The 24,692-nt window shown below is 44.1% G+C and overlaps 1 protein-coding gene across 1 annotated transcript in view; it reads right to left on the reverse strand.

Moving 5' to 3' along the window:
• The window catches only part of LOC127641504 (prolyl 3-hydroxylase 2-like), a 73,752-nt gene that overhangs the window by 48,065 nt on the left and 995 nt on the right, over positions 1 to 24,692 (reverse strand). The window lies entirely within an intron of this gene.

A 24,692-nucleotide genomic window follows, 5' to 3' on the forward strand; every position in this document is an offset into this window, starting at 1 on the left:
CACTTTTATTCACTTTAGAGTGCAAAAGTGAATTATTAAACCAATAGATACAGATGAACAAATCAAATCAGTAAACTTGTATTTGTATCAAATGTAACTCCAGAAGATGTAAAACCGCTCTATCTCTCTCTCACGCGCAGCTGATCAGAAGATGTTATAGATGTATAAACTTTTCTAAACATGTTAATTCGACATGCAAAAAGCGTTATACTGCATCTCTGTTAGCGAGTGAAATGATAAAACTATTGCTCCAGTTAATAATTAACAAAGCTGTTAACATTGCAAGCGTGACGTTGGAGCAATATCGTGCCGCTCCAACATTAGTCATAACGCAGCACATTCAACAAGAAAGGCAGAATTACCAAAAATGTTTTGTGTACCAGCTGCATGATCATGAGAGACACTTAAAAACATGTTACATCTCTCATCATCTCCATCCAGGGTCAGAATTTAACGGGGGCTCAGGGCAAACATGCCCCCTAAATTCAAAATATGGCAAAGAGTTCCTTATGTTTTATTTATATCATCTGATATCCTATAGGCCTACTTCCAAATACATATATCGTGATCTTCAATGGAATTGTCGCTGAACATAATGTGTTTCGTGCCATCTGTTGTGCAGACTCAGTGGCGGATACTCGTGCCATAAATGCACACAAATGGGCACTCAGCTTCTCACGTTCCGCAGCAGTTCGGTGTTGTGCTCACATGCTAAATTATGTGGACCGTTCGGTCCTTTTGTTCAAAATATACTGTCCTAGTAAGTAGCACTGTCACTCCCTATGCTATAGCCTACTCATCTCACTTACGCATCTCTGTTTGAAAAGCCTCCTCACCTGCTAGAAGCCAAAAGTGTGGGATGGATGGATGTTTTTTATTTATTAAGTTAATCAGGTCTGAGAGAACACAAAATATAATTTAACCAAATGCTACAATGTAGTTAATATTAATATTAACAAAAATAGAATATGCCCCTAAATTAAAAAGTTGATTTCTTACCCTGATTCCATCTGACCTATACAGGAATTGGGAAAAGTAGCCCCCTTTGAGATTTAGGGGAGTTTGTTGTAAAATTTTATATGTTTTAGTGTTATGAGTTTTATCCCCCCAAAGTGTGTAAATCCCCCCATATGAGCCGTGTAAGGGGGAATTTCCCCTCACTTTCAGAAAGGAATTTTAGGCCCTGATTATAAATTTTCTTCACCAGAAAAAAGCATCAATAACTACGTTTCCATCCAAGAATTTTTCGCGAATAAAGTTTTAGCGCATCAAAATAAAACAAAATAATCGCTACATTTTCACGTGTCGACATAATATTTATCTGTTTAACTCTAGCGCATAAACTCCATGTCGATACTTCAAATCAGGGATGGATTACCGACCGGCCAATGGGGCCCTTGACTGCCCGGGGGGGCCCTGGGCTTTAAGGTTTGAGCTATCCAGTTTAGCGATCCAACTGCTCGAAAACCCATCAACAATGAAAATTAAACCCCCCTGGTCAACAACTTTTGGAGGGGGCCCTTGGAGATAATTGGCCCCGGCATATGCACATCGATGGATGGTCCTTATACTAACACCAAAATTTTCCCCCACTACTTGGTGCAGGCTAACAGCTTAAACAGGGCCATAACGATTCACTTTTGGGTTGGAACCGGTCGCAACCTGTGCAACATAAGGACCAATATCTGAAGGGCAGCTGCTCCCTTTTGATTGCAGTTCCTGCTCTTCTGATTGCTTTTTTTTTTGTGTGAAATTAAAATGATAGAAAGGTACACAATTAGCGATAAACACTCATTTCTGTATGGAAACAGCTTAAGGGCAGATTTCTTTTGCGAAAAAACCCAAACTTATGCAACAAAGTGTTTTTTTTAAGCATGATGTCATCATGCACACAATTTTTACTGATAAAAGGCCATTTGAATGCAAACAGGCCTAAGTATTGAACATACCAAACATGCATTAATGAGTTACTGTGGTGGTAACAAACCTCAGTACTAGAGGGTAAAGCTACCTTCAAATGTTTGTGCCATTAAACTGGATGTGTTTTCAAGTAAGTTACTATAAATATATTGACTTTAACTTACTTGCTCAGTAATATTCTATTTGAACAGTTGATCTGCCATGACAGTAGTTGGGTTTAAAGAGAAAACTTGCCTAAAGCAGACAATTCACACTGTCCATTACAGCACCCATTGCGGCAACGTTGAGAATGCAACACGTACTTGTTTGGGTTAGGTTTTGCAGTCTGACACTTTTTAACGCAACAAGAAACAAAATCAAGCTTGCATTGCTAGAGGTGTCTGTGTTCAAGTATTTGAGTAAACTCCAAACTTTCATCAAGAATCATACAATTTCAAGACGCTTAGCTACCCCTAAAGGTGGAAGAAAATGAAAGACTGTTGACTAAACTATATCAGTAATAGTAAATCAGATAATAGCCCTTCCAGATGAATTTCTTGAAGGTCATGTGCTGAGAAAGAGTTGGTTTCCCCACAGATTTGTAGTAAAATAAAACAAAAAAACAAGCAGGAATCTTGGATGATAGGAAGGTTGTGTAAGTTTCCCATGACAGAGCATCTGCACAATGCACTAGCAGAAATGGGATTCAAACACCTTTTCCCGTTTCTGCTGTATGCTGTGCTTTGTCTTCCAGAAAACACCTGACAGATCACTTCATGCCCATATTTGAGCTGACCACTCCACACTAGGGCTGGGCAATATAGCCAAAATTGCTATCACGATAATCTTTTTCATATTGATCGCTGTCGGTATTTATCACGATATACATTTTACACATTGCACTTTCTTTTTTTTATTTCAAAGTTGATGGAAGAAAAGAAGAAAAAAGACATTCTAAACAGTCAAAATAGTCTCTACAAAACTGCACAGGGGGTCCAGAGACGGCCAAAGCAGTGGGGTCTGCGGGATCTTTAACCAATTTTACCATCTTTTACCGTTTATCAACATGTTTATCATTCCAGACATCAAATACATTTTCACAAAATTAGAACAGAAATCGATTTGTTTATTATTAAAGGCTTGTAACATGCTGATTAATAAAGATACATTTAGAAGGGAAAAACGTTTTCGTCTCCTTCATATATGTTCTTCTAGGCCTCGAATGTTATGAGCCTGCCATCTGCTCCAAATGCCAGCAGAACTGAGCACATTTTCTTGATTCTGCCTGTAAAAATTCCTTCTTTATGAAGAGATCCCAAGAGCCACCACTCAGAGCTCCCAACCACTCATTAACATCTTTATTTGCATCACTGTTAACCTAGCAAAAACTGTAAGGATTTATATGGAAAGATCTGAAAGGGATGGACCAAATATTCATAGATATCAATCCAGATATACATGTTCTCTGACACTACAAAGTGGCAGCTGATAAGAGTAATTTGGTAGTTTGGGAATTGGACTACATTGGTCACGCTGTACGTTTCGCCCATTGTACAAAGGTGCCTCGGTTTGTTCCTGGCAGACAGCAGATGCCCTAACCCCACACCCATCCCTAATTCTAACCATATAGAGACTGTAAGGTACCTTGCCAGGAACTAAAATGATCATTGGTTAATTTGGGGCAAGTTTGCTGTAATTTGCAATGTACTCTTAATTTTTGTAAGGGTTGCACTGCAGATTTAAAAAAAAAGTCAATTTGTCGTCCTTTGTGTTTCTTATAGTAGTGGTTATTATTCGGCAGAATAATGGAACTAGTTCTGAATAAGAACTGGTTCTCAGTTCCAAACCCTGGTTATAAACAGTTGTAGTCATCTCAAAACAAACCGATTGCTCCAAAGTATTGCCTTTAATAATAATTAAGAATAAAATTTGCCTGGCTTTATGTAATTATAAAATGACAAACAACTCACTTTAGAGGATTTTTCCATAAAAAGCAGTTGCTCACATTAATCAACACATCTATGAGGAGCACAAATCTGACACAACATCAGCAATTCCCTTTTAAATTTAAGATTAGTTTATAAGTCTGTCTGAATGCTTAAATGAGAACAAATGCCGAGAGTTAGGGAATGCTCCATCTTAAATGAATGTTCTGGGTTTAAAACAAGTTAAGCTCTATTTACAGCACCTGTAATATACTGATGATTACAAAAGAAAATCAATTTAACTCAGCCCTTAGTCTGTCAAAACAAGCATAAATTGTGTTTACTGTAATGTGGTTCACAACTGTCTTCGGTTTTCTGTGAGATCTAATATGACTCAATAGATGAAATACTGTATGCTTGAATGGAACACAAGCTACATTGTTTAACCTGCATCTCAAAAATTCCCAAAATTCACAGTCATTAAGTCAAGCTTTGCCAAGCTTTAACATTGAAGACAACACCAGGGTACCAAAGAGCCTTCAGATTAACAGAAAGAATGATTGATAATTGTTAGTGGCAATAAAAGCTTTTCTTGGTTGTTCATTATGCCCAATTCATGCTTCAACAAGTGGCTACAAAAGCAAAATAATGTGTCTGCAATTAAACTTAGGCGTGATTTGAAGATTCCTTAGAAGTCTTGAGTCATATTTTAGAGGAGATGGTGTAGACCCAAAGCTACAGTAGGAAATTATTGGTAGAATATAATTAAAGTGGTTCGAGCACACCCATGACAGGAACGTACACGAAAATAACAACTATGACATTGCATTGCTGTAATATTAACAACAGCAGGGCATACCAAATACAAAGAAATTCTGAAAATCAAGTACATTTCAAATTGATTCAAGGCTTGTACCAAGGCTTGGCAGAGCAAATGACATAGGAATCCAAGTTTTAAGCAGAGTTAAAAATGACAATATGGAACTAAATAGCAGAGCAAAACCTGAACTTTCACAGTTCATGAATCAAATGGACTTTAGTTTCCACAGTTTAGATGTTAAATTCACAGAATCTATGATTTAAGAAAATGGGAGCCCTGTTCCTTCCACAACTGAACAGCAGACCATAATCTGGCTTCAAGCAATTATATGCAAGAGTCACTTCCTTCAGGAGTCTAAGTCTCCACAACAGCTCAACTATTAGCAGACATCATCATATCAGCAGACATAATGAGGCTACACACCATCTGTGTTTTGCTTTGGTCTACCACAGGTTTAGGACTGAATACTTTCATTTGATAAATGATACCGAACTCCACTGATGATATTCACACATGCCCTGCACATACAGACCAACATCACAATTGCGAATATGTTGCATTTGTGGCTTTTCCACTGCATGGTACAACTCAACGCTTTTTTGGTGTTTTCCACTGTGGATAGTACCTGGTACTTTTTTTTAGTACCACCTCGATCGAGGTTCCAAGTGATCATAGCAATACTAAATGTGACGTCAATCGAGAATCGTCACTACCAGGGTCACTGGATGTCCGAAATGCAACATCAACCCGCTAGTTTTAAAGTTAGTAACAGCAATAGTATAATTTGTTCACACGACTTTCGAATTGTGAAAAAATAAATGGCTGTGCGTAAAACCACGCCGTGGCCAATAAATGAGGTGCAGACGTTCCTCTCGTTAGCGGCAAATAAAATGAAAATGTCTTTGAGGAAGTGTCTCAGCGGTGGTTGCCGTGTACCGGACCTAATAACAGTGTCCGACGAGCCTGATCCAAATCCGATACTGTGTGTTAGTCATGTTCGTTACTGTCAAGCTCAAAAAAATGACATGAAAGTCATTGAAACACAATTAAAGTAGTTCATATGACTCATGCATGTTATTCAAAGCCACTTGAAGACATGCGATAGCTCTGTGAATCACTAAAGGCTGTCTTTAATAAGTAAATATATAAAATGCACGTGCAGCTCCAGTGCATCAATGAATGGCATTGCTCGGTTTACACACACGTGCGCCGCTATTTTTAGCCTTCACGCGGTGCGCAATATTTGAGCTCTACTAACCAACAACATCTCAGATGTAGATGCTCAATAGTTCGGTTCACTTATAATATGCATATAGAACATCATTGGAGGTGCATTTGACCATAATTTGAATAAAAAGCTAATTAAACTACTGTGAACTTGCCTACAAAACAGCCACACTTACAGGACTTCCTGGAGAGTTCAGAATGTCAAAATAAAAGCGTGAGGGTTTCAAAGTTAAAAGTGCACGATTGAGATATATTACTATATATTACTATTATAATATATTATTATTTGTTTACAAATGATAATATTTAAGTTGAATGGGTTCCAAAAAATAACTGTGTGAATGAAAAGTGAGCTGATATCTTACAACTAAATTAACAAAAAAGAGATCTGAATCCTGAAGTCCAGATACAAGTTGAAAAAATGTTGCCAAAGAAAGAAAAAAAAAACCAGCTTATTTTCTACTGATGACTTATACTGGAATTACTGTTAATTTTGCTGCTACATTATCCAGTATACTAGTTAATAATAAAGTGTTTCTTAATAAGCTACACATTTATATTGATATAATGTGTAGTCAGAGGTTTGTGTTTCTTAACATATTAAAGAGTACACCTAATTACTTCCACACAATAATGTAAAGATATTCTCAACTGATTATGCAAAAAACAACACCGGATCAGGGTCGATATCAGCCGATACTGAGTTTCCCGATGTCGGAATCGGATCCGGATCATCGTCATCATTTACTCGACCACATGTTTACAATGAGGTGTCAGTCATATAAAATGGGGGGGTTGAGTTTATAAAAGTAAAGATCAACTATAAATAACAAACAAAATAACTAGCTACGGTTATGTATCTTTTTCTCTACATTATGGCCTTCCGTCCAAATTGACTGAGCTTTTTGAAAACGCTCTCCCAAGTGGATACATTTGAAAACGTCTTTGCGTTGTAGTGTGGACAGGGAAAACCAAGTTATATGAAAACATTTACATATTTGTTGTCATGTGACGCAGTCATGTGATCCATTCAACCCAAAACTAGTTGGTGGCCCATGTAATAGAGGCGTTGTTGTGCCTACTATTTTGTGCCTGCATTATTGTGTTCACTTTGATAGTGTTGTTAAAGATTAATGTTACTTTGTACAACATTCACATTGAGTTCCTTCAACGACGATGGAAAGTTTACTTAGAATTGCTGTCTGTTTTTTTTATGTAAGCTTAAATATTTTGTGCAGCACCTAGTTACAACTCAAAAATATTTTTGACATTTAAGCATTTTTTTATTAATTTAATTTAGTTCAAGATTACACAATTCAATTTGATGGAAATTTTTTATAAAATTGAAATGCATAAATATTTCAAATTGGCATGTGGAACTACAACAGTAGTTGTAGTTCCCCTTCTGTCGCTCTCTCCACGTTGTGTCAGAGAAGCGACACTAGGGGTCTCTCTTGAGCGCCGATATTCACCTCTGACCTATTGAAAAGGGCCAATGAAAGTTGGCAGTCAGTATTTGCATACCCCGCCCCGCATACGGGTATTTAAGCGGGGCAAATACGGAAGTTTAGTCAGAAAATTTCTTCGGAGCCGATGGTCTGTTTGCAGTCTGCTGCGAGAATACAGAAGCCTGAACGTTCCCGTTTCTCTGACGATCTGCCTGCTGTTGGATTTGACGGCGCACAACAGCGGCTTTCTCCTATTGTGCACGGCGTGCATTGTTGCCCCTGAGCGCTTCGACAGCGCAGACACACACACAAACACACACACACAGTGTATTAAAAGAGCAAATTTCTCTAAAAGAGCAAATTTCTCTAAAAGAGCAAACACAGCGGCGTTGAACGTCCTTTTCAGGACGCGTCTTTTTCAAGATGCCTTTCCGCCCCTGTGTCGTTCCTGGATGCGGTAGAAGCCTCTCTGCTTCAGACGGCCACAGGTGCTGTCTCGTGTGTTTGGGCCGCGATCACACCGAGGCGGCGTTTGTGGATGGTTCATGTTCTCACTGCCAGAACATGACCATGACCACGTTGCGGTCGCGGCTTGCTTTCAACAGAAGGCAAGCCAACCCAGCTGCACCCCGCATTGCTCCTTCTTCCCACGGGATTGAGGACGGTGCGGTTGGCGCTGGAGGCGATTTGAGGCGGCAGCGAGTGCGGTTTCGCCGGGTAGCCCCCGCGAACCTCCGTTCCCGACACGCTCGCTGGTCCCGTCCAAGCTTCGCGGCGATAGCGGCTCGCCTCACGGCCTGGCCGTCTATCCTCCCGAGTCCGAAGCAGATGAGCTCACCGCTGCATCGGAGAGTGCGGTGTCTGATGCCGAGGACTCCCCTGGACTGCCGCCTTCGGGCCAGCAGGCCCAGGCTGAGGCCGACGCTCAGATGTCCGACATGCTTTCCCGGGTTGCCGCGAACGTGGGGTTGGACTGGAACCCTCCGTCCTCCCCACAGCCTTCGCGGTTGGATGATTGGTTCCTGGGGCAGCACGCCATTCGCAGCCTCGCATCCCCCCGGTCCCGTTTTTCCCGGAGGTGCATGATGAGCTGACGTCTACGTGGAGAGCCCCGCTCCCCGCTCGTCTAGGTGCCACCCGCTCCACTCTCTCCACCCTCGACAGCGGAGAGCGCCACGGATACGGCGTGATTCCCCAAGTCGATAGGGCAGTTACGCACCATCTATGCCCCGGTAGCCCTACCTCCTGGCGTGGTCGCCCCGTACTCCCATCCAAGCCCTGTAGGACAACATCCTCGCTCAACGCGAAGGCCTACAGTGCGGCTGGACGCGCTGCCTCCGCCCTCCTCCTCAGTCACGAACCCGCCCCCTACCGGGCGCGCGGAGCAAGGTAAGTGCTTTGAGTCTATTCTCAGCACCTCAGCCTCAGGCCGCAACGAAGCCGCCCGACGCTGCTTTACCTGTTCCGCCCGCTGCGAGGCCCGCCCGGTACGTCCAAAATACTCGTCCCTTTGGTGCCCCTAGCGCAGAGCTGGGAAGCGTGGCTTTCACTTCCCAACGCATCACGCTGGCTGCACCGGACCATTCGACTCGGTTACGCAATTCAGTTTGCCCGGCTCCCGCCCCCCTTCAGGGGCGTCTGCTTTTCCGCAGTACACGGCGAGCATGCCAGTTCCCTGCGCACGGAAATCACGACCCTCTTAGCCAAGGGCGCGGTACAGCCCGTCCCTCCAACCGAAATGAGGCAGGGTTTCTACAGCCCTTACTTCATTGTACCCAAGAAAGGCGGCGGCTTACGACCAATCCTGGACCTGCGAGTTTTCAATCGGGCCTTGTTAAAACTCCCGTTCAAAATGCTCATGCAGAGAAATATCCTGGCTGGCGTTCAGCATCTAGATTGGTTCGCAGCGGTAGACCTGAAGGACGCGTACTTCCACGTCTCAATTCTGCCACGACACGACCCTTCTTACGGTTCGCGTTCGACGGCCAGGCGTTTCAGTACAAAGTCCTCCCCTTCGGCCTGTCTCTGTCCCCTCGCGTCTTCACGAAGGTCGCAGAGGCGGCCCTTGCCCCGCTACGAGTAGCTGGCATCCGCATTCTCAACTACCTGGACGACTGGCTCATTCTAGCACACTCTCAGTTGCCTGGAGATGCTGACCGTCCTTCTTGCTCTCAGGAAGTTCCTCCCGTTAGTTCGGGACAAACATGTCCTCGTGAGATCGGACAGCACCACGGTGGTGGTGTACATAAATCGCCAAGGCGGCGTACGCTCCCACCACATGTCACAACTCGCCCGCCTTCCCCTCCTATGGGGCCAGCAGCGACTCAAGTCACTGCGTGCCACTCACATCCCCGGCAAGCTCAACGTCGTAGCGGACGCGCTATCACGACAACGCCTGCCCGGCAGGGAGTGGAGGCTTCACCCCCAGTCGGTCCAGCTGATTTGGGAACGGTTTGGCAAGGCCCAGGTAGACCTGTTTGCCTCCCAGGAAACCTCCCACTGCCCGCTCTGGTACGCCCTAACAGAGGCTCCCCTCGGGACAGATGCGCTGGCACACAGCTGGCCCTCGGGGCTGCGCAAGTACGCATTTCCCCCAGTGAGCCTTCTTGCACTGGTGCTGTGCAAGGTCAGGGAGGACGAGGAGCAAGTCACGTTAGTGGCCCCCTACTGGCCCACTCGGACTTGGTTCTCGGAACTCAGGCTTCTCGTGACAGCTCCTCCCTGGCGAATTCCCCTGAGAAAGGACCTCCTCTCTCAGGGACGGGGCACGCTCTGGCACCCGCGCCCAGACCTCTGGAACCTCCACGTCTGGTCCCTGGACGGGATGCGGAAGAGCTAGCCGGCTTACCGGCGACCGTTGTGAATACAATCAACCAAGCCAGAGCCCCCTCTACCAGGCACCTTTACGCCCTAAAGTGGCGCTTGTTTGCAGATTGGTGTTCTTCCCGAACTGAAGAGCCGCAGAGATGCGCGATCAAGTCAGTGCTCCTGTTCCTACAGGAGAGGCTGGACAGGAGGCTGTCCCCGTCCAACCTCAAGGTGTATGTTGCCACCATTGCCGCCCACCACGATCCTGTAGACGGCAAGTCTTTGGGTAAGCACGACTTGATCCTAAGGTTCCTGAGAGGCGCCCGGAGGTTGAATCCCTCCCGGCCAGGCCTAGTTCCCTCCTGGGATCTCTCGGTAGTCTTGGCAGGACTCCAGAGACCTCCCTTCGAGCCGCTTGAATCAATTGGACTCAGGGCCCTCTCTCTTAAGACGGCCCTGCTGATCGCGCTCGCCTCTATCAAGAGGGTCGGGGACCTGCAAGCGTTCTCTGTCAGCGACACGTGCCTGGAGTTCGGTCCGGCAGATACGTCTGTGATCCTAAGACCGCGACCGGGCTATGTGCCCAAGGTTCCTACCACACCCTTCCGAGATCAGGTAGTGAACCTGCAAGCGCTGCCCCGGGATGTGCGCGCCCTGCGCATTTACCTGGACCGCACACAGAGCACCAGACGCTCTGAGCAGCTCTTTGTCTGCTTTGGGGGACGGCAGAAAGGGAATGCCGTCTCCAAACAGAGGCTCGCCCACTGGGTTGTCGACGCCATCACACTGGCTTATCACACCCAGGCCGTGCCCCTACCCTTGCGGGTCCGAGATCACTCAACAAGGGGTGTTGCATCCTTGTGGGCACTGGCCAAGGGCACCTCCCTAGCAGACATCTGTAGAGCCGCAGGTTGGGCAACACCCAACACCTTCGCGAGGTTTTACAACCTCCGCATTGAGTCGGTTGAGGTCTCGTGTTTTCTCAGGTCTGAGCCCGTAGAACTCGGTAACACGTAGACCGACCGGCCGGGTGAATCGCTTGCGCCCAGCGCCCTTTTCCTGACGTCAAGGTAAAGTAGTGCGCCTTCTTCCCAGGGCGCCCCACTCCGAGTCGGGACCCTGGTCGATTCCTCCCCAGCCCTCCGGGTCCGCGGTTCAGCGGAGGAACTAACCGACCCAAGCCACTGCGGGTACCCTGATGGCTACCCTGTACTGGTATAGGTGCTCCACAGGTAAGGCCTCCTGCTCGGACTCCCCTGTGTGTAATTCCACGGTTCTGTCCCCTTACGAGCGGACCCCGTGTCTCCCTTAGGCAGTTACAGCTGCCCGGTCGCCGTGCTGTAGCAACTCCCCCTTTCGAGGTTGGATCTACCACCGCACCATACTTTCCACACGAGCCCTAAGGCGGCCGTGTGACGTGTCTACCACTTTTCCTCCCCAAGAAAAAGGGCAGGTGTGGTCTCCGCAGGGTCTGGGTAAGACCCCCTTCCCTATATGCGTGTAAGGGCCCCGGCCGTGATTGCTCTATGCGAGAAACATACAGAGAAATGAGGCCCAGCCAGGCTGGCCCATTCCCATGTTGGCAAACATCGCCTTGTTCCCCTTCCAGGGTAACTAGAAGGATTCCGATGTTCTTATGGGGCATTGGGGAAGGGTACGTGCAGCCAGGTACAGACGATGCGCGGCACTGGATGAAATCCCTGCCCGCCTCTGTATCGGCGGTTCACGTACACGGTTCAGGGCATGGCAAGATTGGAATGGGTCCCCTAGTGTCGCTTCTCCGACACAACGTGGAGAGAGCGACAGAAGGGGAACGTTTGGTTACGTATGTAACCTCCGTTCCCCGAGGGAGGGAACGACACGTTGTGTCTTTCCTCTGCCATGTCACTGAACCGAGCCACTGTTGTGGCCGGACCATTCCGGCTCCTCAGAAAAATCCTGACTAAACTTCTGTATTTGCCCCGCTTAAATACCCGTATGCGGGGTGGGGTATGCAAATACTGACTGCCAACTCTCATTGGCCCTTTTCAATAGGTCAGAGGTGAATATCGGCGCTCAAGAGAGACCCCTAGTGTCGCTTCTCCGACACAACATGTCGTTCCCTCCCTCGGGGAACGGAGGTTACATACGTAACCAAATGTTTTTTTTAATGATTTAAAAAAATATGTTTTTTAGGGGCCTGGGTAGCACAGCGAGTAAAGACGCTGGCTACCACCCCTGGAGTTCGCGAGTTCGAATCCAGGGTGAGCGGAGTGTCTCCAGCCAGGTCTCCTAAGCAACCAAATTGGCCCGGTTGCCAGGGAGGGAAGAGTCACATTTGGCAACCTCCTTGTGGTCACTATAATGTGGTTTGCTCTCGGTGAGGCACGTGGTGAGTTGTGCGTGGATGGCATGAAGCCTCCAGACGTGCTACTTCTCCGCAGTAATGCGCTCAACAAGCCACGTGATAAGATGCAGAGGCAACTGAGATTAGTCCTCCGCCACCCGAACTTAGAGCGCATTGGGAATTGGGCATTACAAATTTGGGAGAAAACGGAGAGAAATTTTTTTTTTAGGATGAATGGTTTAAAAACACACGAGGGAATCATATGAGGTAGAGGACATTTTTTTACAGCATTTGTTCATTTCATTACATGGGAAAAAACAGAAGCGTTAACTTCACTTTTTTTTTTCTCTCCTCTTGGGTAAATGAACAGAATTGCCTAACCCTTTAAGTTGAGTACATTGTGAATGTTGAAGTATTGCTATGGGCATTGCCTGTAGCCCCTGTGATTATTGTGATTAACTGCTCGTATTCAAAAGACATGGAAATAATGCATACTTCACTTGCCATGACATCTTTATTAGAGCTCCCACACTGTGCACCATCAGTATGTATAGTGTTTTGATGGATTTTATTGAACTTTTCTCTAAAGGCAGAAGTGCACTGGAAAAGACCATGTTTAGAGGCTTTAAACATTTAGTGTGCTGTAAATAAGAATAAATGTTATAACAGTAAAGTTTGACAGATGCTGAAATCACACTTGAGTTATTTTTCCATGAGGTCACTTTACCTTAAAATCCACTGCTAAGGAAATACTACAGATCTTTTCAAACACTACACTAAATTTCTCCACTTTAGACGTGTTTCAACGGATCACAGTGGCTGGTCTATTCCTGTGTAAGTTGGCTGTTCTTGGCCTAAGCTGCAATATGGGCCATAACTATGAATGATGTGTCATAGTCTGGCTGATCAAATGCCCCACCACCCCTTTTGCCACAGAAGTGAAAAAAAATCAGGTGTGGCTATGAATGCATGGCCTAACCACAAATATGTACATGCCCTTTTAATTCTTCCTCTGATATCCACAGAAGACAGAAGAAACAGGAAACAGCAGGATGCGTACTCAACGAATAAGCAAAATATTAAACTTAAAGGATTAGTTCATCCAAAAATGTGTTGTTATAACCCTATATGACTCTTTTTCTTTGTCTTAACACAGAGATATTGTGAAAAAATAGGGCACAACATTGGGGTGTTCAAGCGAAAACTCATCTTGTTTATCTAAAAACAGGTCCTCCACAGTGATAGTGACCACAGAACTTACTAAACATGTCTGAACAGTATGAATTCGAAGAACTGATGCATTTCTATGCCCAGGCTTATTTTTTATGTTTTTGTATCGGTGCCAATTCACAGCGGACGGAGTAACTCGTGCAATGCAGAGAATAGAAAACAAGGTTAGGACAAAAACTCTGATTAATATAGAACATATACCTTTTAGCGCATGTTGTTTGCTGTCAGTTTAGGACAAGGTTTGTGTTACGAATTAGCAGGGACAACGAGGGAGACAAGGTTGAGGATCCAAACGCAGTATATTTATAAATTAAACAAACACAAAGGAACACCCGCGATGGGGAAATAAACATGAACAGAGCACAAGGGCAGGAAACACAGAGCAGGCTTACAACATAAACTAACATTCATAACAACAAACAACGATCGACAGTGACTAAACGAAAAGGCAGGGTATAAATACAAGGGACCAATGAACAAACAGAACTCAAAATAACATAAGGTGATGAACAGAAACCAATGAGAAACTAACGAGGACAGGTGAGAACAATGAACAATGAACACAATGGCTAACAAGACTACGGAGGTACAGAAGGTTCAAAAGTGAAAACTATGGAGTGACGAAAGTATCAAAATGGAAGACAAAGGGGAAACAGAAAAACAGGACAAGGTCATACGTTACATAGCCCCCATCTAAGGATCGGATCCCAGGCGATCCAAACCAAAAAACAAAACCCAAGACAAAAACCATAGAAAAACACAATGAAGGCACCGGGGCAGACAGGCAGTCCAGGGGGCAATGAGGGGCAGAAGGAAGTCCAAGGGGGCACAGAGGGCAGGCAGGAAGTCCAAGGGGGGCAACAAGGGGAAATTAAACAGTCCACGGGGCACAAAGGGAAAGGAGACAGTACACGGGCCAATTAGGCAGTCCCGGGGGCACAGAGGGACCGGTTCAGGGGGCCTGGGAGGTGGCCATCGGACAGGGACAGGTCCAAGAGGCCTGGGAGGCAGCCTCAGGATAGGGACAGGTCCCGGGGGCGAAACTGAGAAGGGCTCTGGAAGCTCAGGAGGCGGAGCTGAGGGAGGCTCTGGAAGCTCAGGAGGCGGAGCTGAGGGAAGCTCTGGAAGCTCAGGAGGCGGAGCTGAGGGAGGCTCTGGAGGCGGAGCTGGGGGAGGCTCTGGAAGCTCAGGGGGCGGAGCTGGGGGAGGCTCTGGAAGCTCAGGGGGCGGAGCTGAGGGAGGCTCTGGAAGCTCAGGGGGCGGAGCTGAGGGAGGCTCTGGAGGCGGAGCTGAGGGAGGCTCTGGAGGCGGAGCTGAAGGAGGCTCTGGAAGCTCAGGAGGCGGAGCTGAGGGAGGCTCTGGAGGCTCAGGAGGCGGAGCTGAGGGAGGCTCTGGAAGCTCAGGAGGCGGAGCTGATGGAGGTGGCGCCGTAGGAGGCTCTAGTGGCGGAGGCCTGGAAGGCTCTGGCGGTGGGGCCGATGGAGGTGACGCCGTAGGAGGCTCCAGAGGCGGAGGCCTGGAAGGCTCTGGAGGTGAAGCCGAGGGAGGCTCAGGAGGTGGAGCCGAGGAAGGTGGCGCCGTAGGAGCCTTTAGAGGCGGAGCCGTAGGAGGCTCGGGAGGCGGAGCTCTAGAAGGTTCTGGAGTCTCTGGGAGCAGAGCCATAGGAGGCCCTGGAGACGGAGCCATAGGAGGCTCAGGGAGTAGAGCCGTAGGAGGCAGAGCCGAGGAAGGCCTAGGAGGCGGAGCCGAGGGAGGCTCGGGAGTCTCTGGAGGCAGAGCTGTAGGAGGCTCGGGAGGCGGAGCCGTAGGAGGCTCGGGAGGCGGAGCTCTAGAAGGTTCTGGAGTCTCTGGGAGCAGAGCCATAGGAGGCTCTGGAGGCGGAGCCGTAGGAGGCTCGGGGAGAAGAGCCCTAGGAGGCTCAGAAGGCTCTGGAGGCGGAGCCGTAGGAGGCTCAGGAGGCAGAGCCATAGGAGGCTCGAGGGGCGGAGCCCTGGAAGACTTGAGAGACTTGAGGGGTGGAGCCCGGGGAGGCTCGGGGGAAGGGGCTCTGGAAAGCTCGGGAGGCGGAGCTCTGGAAAGCTCGGAGGGCGGAGCTCTGGAAAGCTCGGAGGGCGGAGCTCTGGAAAGCTCGGGGGGTGCTGGCTCTTGGACGGTCATGGCTACTGGCACTGGCTCTTGGAAGGTCATGGCTACTGGCACTGGCTCTTGGACTGTCAAGGCTGCCGGCACTGGCTCTTGGACTGTCATGGCTATAGGCACTGGCTCATTGATGCTTGAGGCTACCGGCGCTGGCTCACTGACGTCTGAGGCATCAGGCTCTGGCTGGTTGGCCGCGGCATGCGTGGGCGCAGGCTCGCTCACCGTGACATGCGTAGGCTCTGACTCGCTCACGGTGACAGGCGAGGGGTCTGGCTCACAGACCGGGGCAGGCGTGGGCCGGGAGACGGAAGCCCGTCTTCTCCTCCTCCTCCGGGCAGACGAGGTTGACCGTGTGGGTTCTGGGGAAGTGGCTGGCGTGGGGGTTTGCTCGCTGACATGTGGAGCTGGTGTGACTGGGAGCGCCAGGGATGGCTGAAGGGTCTCCCCTGTGGGTGGTGAGGTAAAGTCCTCCTCAGCAACGCCCACGGTTAACGGCGATCCACCGACCAAGCAAAGTCACCTCTATGAAGCTGCAGAGGGACCACTGCGTGCGTTGCGGTGGTAACCGCTCCCTCAGTGAGGCGTTCAGATTGCCCCTGAAGAAGCTCACCAGGATTGGTTCGGGAAGTCAGAGACGCTTGCCAGGGAAGGAAGTCCTGGATGTGGTCTTCCAAAGGGCGGTCCCCTGCTTGAGGCTAAGGAGCCGATAATTGGCTGAATAGGCTGCTGGATCCATGTGTGGTCGATCGTTCTGTTACTGAATTAGCAGGGACAACGAGGGAGACAAGGTTGAGGATCCAAACGCAGTATATTTATAAATTAAACAAACACAAAGGAACACCCGCGATGGGGAAATAAACATGAACAGAGCACAAGGGCAGGAAACACAGAGCAGGCTTACAACATAAACTAACATTCATAACAACAAACAACGATCGACAGTGACTGAACGAAAAGGCAGGGTATAAATACAAGAAGGGACCAATGAACAAACAGAACTCAAAATAACATGATAAGGTGATGAACAGAAACCAATGAGAAACTAACGAGGACAGGTGAGAACAATGAACAATGAACACGATGGCTAACAAGACTATGGAGGTACAGAAGGTTCAAAAGTGAAAACTATGGAGTGACGAAAGTATCAAAATGGAAGACAAAGGGGAAACAGAAAAACAGGACAAGGTCATACATTACAGTTTGACTGTTGCTGCCTGTAGCCTCCTCTATGTTTCTGTTTGATTTCCAAGTACACCGTTCAAAACAATTTAGGCTTTGCAAAGAAATGCATCAATTCTTTGACTACAAACTCTTCAGATAAGTTTAATTTCTGTTCTCTGCTTTGTGTGCAGCTGTGTTGAGTTCTGTTGTCATTATCGCTGTGGCGGACCTGTTTTTAGATAAACAAAACATGTTTTCACTTGAATGCTCCAATGTCCTGAATTGCTGCTGTAACTCCAGTTCCAAAAAACAAAACATTGATTTGGACAATTTAAACAACTCCCATCCTATTTCTAATCTTCCTTTTTTTGCAAATTCCTAGAATGTGTTGTTGCCTCTCAACTGCATAATCACCTTACTGTTAATAATCTCTTTGAGCCCCTTCAGCCTGGTTTACGAAAATTCCATAGCACAGAAACGGCCTTGGTCAAGGTCACCAATGATTTATGAATGGCATCTGATTCTGGCTCACTTTCCATCCTTATCCTTCTTTATCTCAGTGCCGCTTTCGATATCGTCGTTCACCCATCTTGAAACTGTTTTTGGTGTTTCTGAGATGGTTTTAAACTAGTTTAGATCCTATTTCTACAATCGTAGCCAGTCTGTTTCTATGGGTGGTTATAGGACTGAGATTGGTTTAGTTCAAACTGGCGTGCCCCAGGGTTCAATTTTAGGCCCCTTACTTATTAGTATTTATATATTCCACTATGGATGACTAAAAATTGTATCTGTCTAAACTGTAATAAGACTGACGTTTTGCTTCGTGTCTCCTGTCACCAGCTTCGCAAAGCTGGTTCTATAACTCTGTTGGTTGATGGCTGTGTTCTGATGTTTCAAAGAAAATTGAAAATTGATCATCTTGGGATGATTTTTTTATGCTAGTTTGACATTTGATCCCCATGTGCAGAATTTGTTAAGACTTCCTTTTTTATCTCAGAAATATTGCAAGATTGCGCCCTATGCTGTCTTTTTTTTCTGGCTGAAAAGCTGATCAACATCTTTGTCTTTTCACGCATTGACTATTGTTAGGCACTTCTTGTTGGGGTCTCTATATTCACACTTAACAAATTACAATATGTACAAAATCACGCAGCTAGGATCCTGACTAGGACAAGAACAAGTGATCACATTACTCCTACTTTGGAATCCTTGCACTGGCTCCCTGTCATGTTTCATGTTGATTTTAAAATACTTGTGTTTACATATAAAGCACTGCATGGTCTGGCTCCTTAGTATTTGTCTGATCTTTTAACAATATACACCCTGAAGCGTAATATGCGCACCTCCCAATATGGTCTTTTGGCAATCCCTCAAACACGTTTACGTTCCATGGTTGGCAGGGCTTTTTAATTTTATGCTCCTAAATTATGGAATTAACTTCAAGTTGATATTCGAGAAATACAGTCTTCAGGCATTTGTAAATCTTATCTAAAAGCATACTTCTTCAGGTTAGCTTTTACTTTATTCTGATCTATTATCAGTTGTATTTTTGATATGCATTTTTATACATTTCATAAATGTAATATTTTTATGTTTTGTATTCTTATATGCATGTTTTATTATGTTTCTGATTTAATATTAACTGTATTTTGATTTGCATGTTTATACATTTCATTAATCTTTATGTTTTTTATTCTTATGTATTTTTTTTACTGTGTAAAGTGCCTTGAGAAGCTTCTTTTGAAGGCACTATATAAAATAAAGTTTATTAATATTATTAACTAGAAGATATTTTTATCTTTTGAAGGAAATTTAAGAGCTTGCTCCCTTAGTCATTGTAAGTTATGGAATTTTTATTTTGTTTTTGTCCACAAGATGAAAATAGTAAAAAACATTTGACATAAATCTTATTAATGTTAAACCCTGTTCTTCATTGACCATATCGAAGGAAGCCATAATTCCATTCAAAATAAGAGGAACAGATGCCAAGACTGATAGTGAAACACTGTTCCAGATTGCAGAGTCATTTGTCAGGGCAAACAGATGTTTGCTTGGCTGCTGCATCCCTTTTTTCCACACAAACAGGATCTTTCTCAGGATTTGCCAGAATTACCCCAAGAGTCTTTCCCTTCATAGGCTTGAACACATCTCTGGGTCTTTCCTGTGACCCCGCTGGACTCCTGAAGCCAGACCAACACTGGCTTTCTATGTCTGTGTAGAGTTGGATCATATCTAATAGTTTTATGATATGGGATCAAAACACTGCCATAAAGTGGAAGATGCTAGATAAATCAGGATTTGAGTGGCTCTTGTGCAAAAGTCCACAATGCAGTTGCCGAAGTATTCTGAGTTGTTTTTAGCATTTGAATGGACTTTATGTTAATGTTCTCTAAATTGCCAATGCCCCTCCCCCTGAAATGGATCAAAAAGTAGCAAATAGCTTTGATAAAACTAAAGCCAATCAGCTATTTAGGAAAAAGGCCCCTTTAAAATGTTCAACCCATCTGTCCTGTTTTAATAGGAAAAACATCAACACAGGGCACAAAACTGCAACAATCAATCCATTTCATAGTGTCTTTACCAAGAGTGTAACAAGAATGTCTTGAGTTGTGGCTCAAACAGAGTCTAAGACTTAATCTTTGTGTACATCTGCAAGGAATGTCAGCTGAAGTCACTACCAAACAAAGACTCAAGGTTTATGTCCACTTTCCGTCTACAGCATGATTGCTGGCCCTGTGATCCCCCCATGAGACTTGCATCTGCTTGACAAGGCAGCTCCCCCTTGCAGAATTTGCAGGTTCTTGGCAGCACATGCAATTCAGTGGTAGAGTTTTCTTCTTCTTAATCCCTGACAGGGACATTTATTGTGCAACGAAATAAGGCACTGTGCCCACACATTCCTGCTATGCTGTTATCCGCTTGCATCCAGTCATCCAGAAAATGTTTGGCTGAGCATATTCATGGGCATGGAACGAACATCTGAGTGGCAGGGGAACCTGACACACTCACTCACACTCGTTTCTAGCAATGCAGGTGAATCATTTGCTTAAATCAAACACATTAAGAACTGTTGGTCCTTTCAGCCCAGAAATATACTTTATTCAAATATGCAATGTGCTACAATGCTGCCACAGTGCAATTTAAAAGGCTTTTCCATGTGATCTGCATGGCTATTTTGGCATTGGTCCTCAAATTTGGTTGCACCCCAATAGACATGGGTTGGGCTTTCCAATCTTCTATAAAAGGTTAGATTGAGAGGCAATGGCACCAATATTGAGGCTGGAGTTGGACTACTGAGCTTAAAGGCATTGAAAATGACAATAAGTGTGTTTACATGCCCAAGAATAAGCTGATAACAAGGGATGTGCATGAGAAATCGATTAATCAATTACTTGTTCTGTACCAGCAAGTCAACTATTAAAAAATTACTTGAATATCGCAAATTAATTTTTCTTTGTGCATTTTTATGCCTTGAGCAGCACTGAATTGAGTCCACTGGGGGGTGCTGTGAATGTGTGCTTTTGAAAGCAAAGTCTAGTGTAGCACTAGCAATACTGTAAAGTTTTGATTCTTATTGAATTCTACTCTATTGATATTTGGTTCTTGTTGGAATCATGCCAACCAGACGGGCATCTGCTTTTATGGTGAAAAGAAACTGTGAAGTTGTACGAGAAACTCAGAAGCTTATCAGACCAGTATGTGTGTGAAATCTCTGAACACATGCAGATCAAAATGAATAAAAAGCCAACTTTCGCAACTTGTTTTCTGAATAATAACGTGAAATTATAGAAATATGATGGCCTTTGTGTAGACTCAGTGTTTATATATGTGCATTACCTTAATGCTGTCAGCATTGGTTTCTAAGTGAAAATATTTTTTCCCACAAGAAAAGTGTAGTTTGTAGGTTACCTTATTTTGAAACCATTCTTCATAACATTTGTGAATAAAAAATATATATAAATCTTATATGTGTCATACTTGTTATTTTTAACTTACAAGTAATTTTAACATTTTAATTTACGAGTAATCGATTAGGGTTTTTAAAAAAAAATTTGTGGGTTAGAGTACTACAAACTTACTGAAAAATGCCCATCCCTATTGATAACTATTCAGAAATCAGACAATGTAAGAAAACCGCATTTACAAGAGATTGGAAATCTTTGCATTATTCTCTGCTTTTGAACGAGTCAAAACGAAAATAAGCATGTGCACAACTTGTGATGAAAAAGAACAACATATCCCTTTCATTACCACAACAGACTGATAACACTGTGAATTTGGCGAGCGGAGGTCGAAAGTTCTGCTTCTGAAATCGGTCTGTGCTTACTGAAATTTGAACCTCTGCCCCCCAGTTGCTGAAGCTTGACGTGTTGTTGAAAATAAATGTCCACAGGGTGGCGCCAAAAGTGAAATAACATTTTTAGATGTAAATTATTTAATACAGTCAACAGGAATTCATATTTATGCATATACCAACTCCCAAACCCTAAACCTAACTAAATGCAATTTTAGAACAAAAATGCAACCTCTGAATCTCACTGACCATTGTTAATTTAAACATGATTGCTTCCTGGTTTCTATGGGACCATAACCCACGCCAAATTCAGCTGTATGGGGTTGATTTCAGGTTATAACAACATTTGGTAGCAGCATTTCCATTTCCCATGTGATCATGTTTACAAAAAACTGGCAATGAAAGTATTTCAGGGTTAGAAGGTCCTTTCATCTTTGTCTTTTTAATCTGTAATATGTCTCACAAGTGATTCACTTTGAAGTTTATCCCAGTTCACTCAAATAAGTGTCCCACCTTACCCATCGGTTTACATGACATGAACTGACCACAGGGCAAGTGAGAACAGACTCTCTTGCTGAGCTTTGATCCCTCTCTGATTGGCCCTTTTGTGCCAAGAGGAACTAACCAATGAATCAATGTGCTATTACAGCCTTTACAAACATTTACCATCACAACCACCTAAATACCATCAGTTATTGTTACAACAATAAAACTGGTTATTTGATATTGGAAGGAAACAAAATGTAAGGAAAGGGAGTGGACTCCTCTGCCTTCTTTTATGTTTTCAGGACAGTCATGGGCATGTGGCCAAGCAAACTGGATGATTTTGTGATATTATTACACTATCGCTTTGATGCTTAAATACACTGAAAATTAAGTTAGCATAATATGCACTTCATTTTTTACTTCTGGCATCTTGTGATATTGGATTAAGACCATCAGGGGCGAGAGAACAGAGGCATTCTGGTTGATGGATGCCTAAAAGACACGTCTATGTGTGTATTTATGGGGTGATGTTTGTGAAAATAAATGACATTCCACCACTCTTTAACATTTTTACCACATACACCCCTCTCTCCCATCACGACTCTGGCATAATGAAGCTTTTCGGCCTGGACGAAAATGCCACAGGCGTCAACTGTTACTCCATTAACAACTTTGTGTGTTTGTGTCCCTAGTTCAATCAGCGTTAATCTAGGCAAATATTTTGTTTTCCTCTTGAAGTCTATTTACTTTTCTGAAAGGAAAGGCACCAGCTTGTTTGGAGTTATGAATGGATGGTTTTTGAGTCAGCAGTCGTACCCCCTGCTGTGTTCAAAAACCTATTGAGCTGCCTACCTAAATAGCTGTATCACAGGTATGTTGCAAACATTGGAACTTCAATATAATGTCCAAAAATATCTGATTCGAAAGTTTAAATGCATTACTGATGTCCAAATGTTCTATTTGAATGCTCGAATGTGCATATAAATCTAAAACAATATTCAATTCAAATGTATAAATTAACGAATGAGGCCCAACATTTTTATGGCGACTGTATGAATGCACATACGATGCCCAAAAATGTTTGAACGCGCATATGATGCCCAAAAATTTTCAATTATGTTAGAATACCTATCTGACAGCCAAAACAATTTAATATGAATGTTTTAACGTGCATACGCTGCTCAAAAATTTTCCAACGTGCATATGATGCCCACAAATGTTCGATACGAATGTTCAAATGCAAATTTGATGCTCACAAATTTGCGGGCGCGCACAAGATAACCAAAAATTTCCGATTGTAACATTTCAACGTGTATATGATGCCCAAAAATGTTTGATAAGAATGTTTAACCATGAATATGCCAACAATTTCCATTCTAACGTTCGAACGTGCATATGATGACCAAAAATGTTCGATGCGAATGTTCAAACTCGCATACAATGCTCAAAAATGTTCGATTCCCAAAAGTGCTTGATTCAAACATTCAAAAGCTTATCTGACTTCGAAAAATGTTCGTAACTAACATTTGAACGTGCATATGACTCCCAAAAATGTTCGAATGTAACATTTGAACGTGTATATGATGCCCAAAAATGTTTGATAAGAATGTTTAACCGTGAATATGCCAACAATTTTCTATTCTAACGTTCGAACATGCATACGATGACCAAAAATTATCGATACGAATGTTCGAACGTGCATACCATGCTCAAAAATGTTCGAACACACATATGATTCCCCCCCAAAAAATTATTTGAATGTTTGAACTGCATATGATGCCCAAAAATGTTTGATAATGTTCAAACTTGTATACGATGTTCAAAAATGTTCGAACGCGCACATGATTCCCAAAAGTGCTCGATTCAAACATTCAAAAGCTTATTTGCCTTCGAAAAATGTTCGAGACTAACATTTGAACGTGGATATGACCAAAAATGTTCGATGCGAATGTTTGAACTCGCATACAATGCTCAAAAATGTCCGAACGTGCATATGATTCCCAAAAATTTCCGATTGTAACATTTGAACGTGTATATGATGCCCAAAAATGTTTAATAAGAATGTTTAACCGTGAATATGCCAACAATTTTCTATTCTAACGTTCGAACATGCATATGATGACCAAAATGATCGATACGAATGTTTGAACGTACATACCATGCTCAAAAATGTGCGAACACACATATGATTCCCCCCCAAAAAATTCTTTGAATGTTTGAACTGCATATGATGCCCAAATATGTTCGATGCGAATGTTCAAACTTGTATACGATGTTCAAAAATGTTCGAACGCGCACATGATTCCCAAAAGTGCTCGATTCAAACATTCAAAAGCTTATTTGGCTTCGAAAAATGTTCGAGACTAACATTTGAACGTGGATATGATGCCCAAAAATGTTTGATACGAATGTTCAAACTTGTATACGATGTTCAAAAATGTTCGAACGTGCACATGATTCCCAAAAGTGCTTGATTCAAACATTCAAAAGCTTAATTGGCTTCGAAAAATGTTCGAGACTAACATTTGAACGCGGATATGATGCCCAAAAATGTTCGATGCGAATGTTCGAACTCGCATACGATACTCAAAAATGTTCGAACGTGCACATGATTCCCAAAAGTGCTTGATTCAAACATTCAAAAGCTTATTTGGCTTCGAAAAATGTTCGAGAGTAACGTTTGAACGTGCATGATGCCCAAAAATGTTCGAGAGTAATGTTCAAACTTGTATACGATGCAAAATAATAATTATTAAAAAAAATCAATACTAATGTTTGAACGTTCATATGATGCTCGAACATTTTCAGTTCAAATGTTCGAATTTTATTTGAATGTTTAAACGTGCATATGGTGCGCAAATGTGTTCGATAGGAATGTTCGAACTAGCATACGATGCTCAAACTTTTCGAATGCGCATACGATTCCCCC

The sequence above is a fragment of the Xyrauchen texanus genome, chromosome 50, assembly GCF_025860055.1.
Source record: "Xyrauchen texanus isolate HMW12.3.18 chromosome 50, RBS_HiC_50CHRs, whole genome shotgun sequence".
NCBI lineage: Eukaryota > Metazoa > Chordata > Actinopteri > Cypriniformes > Catostomidae > Xyrauchen > Xyrauchen texanus.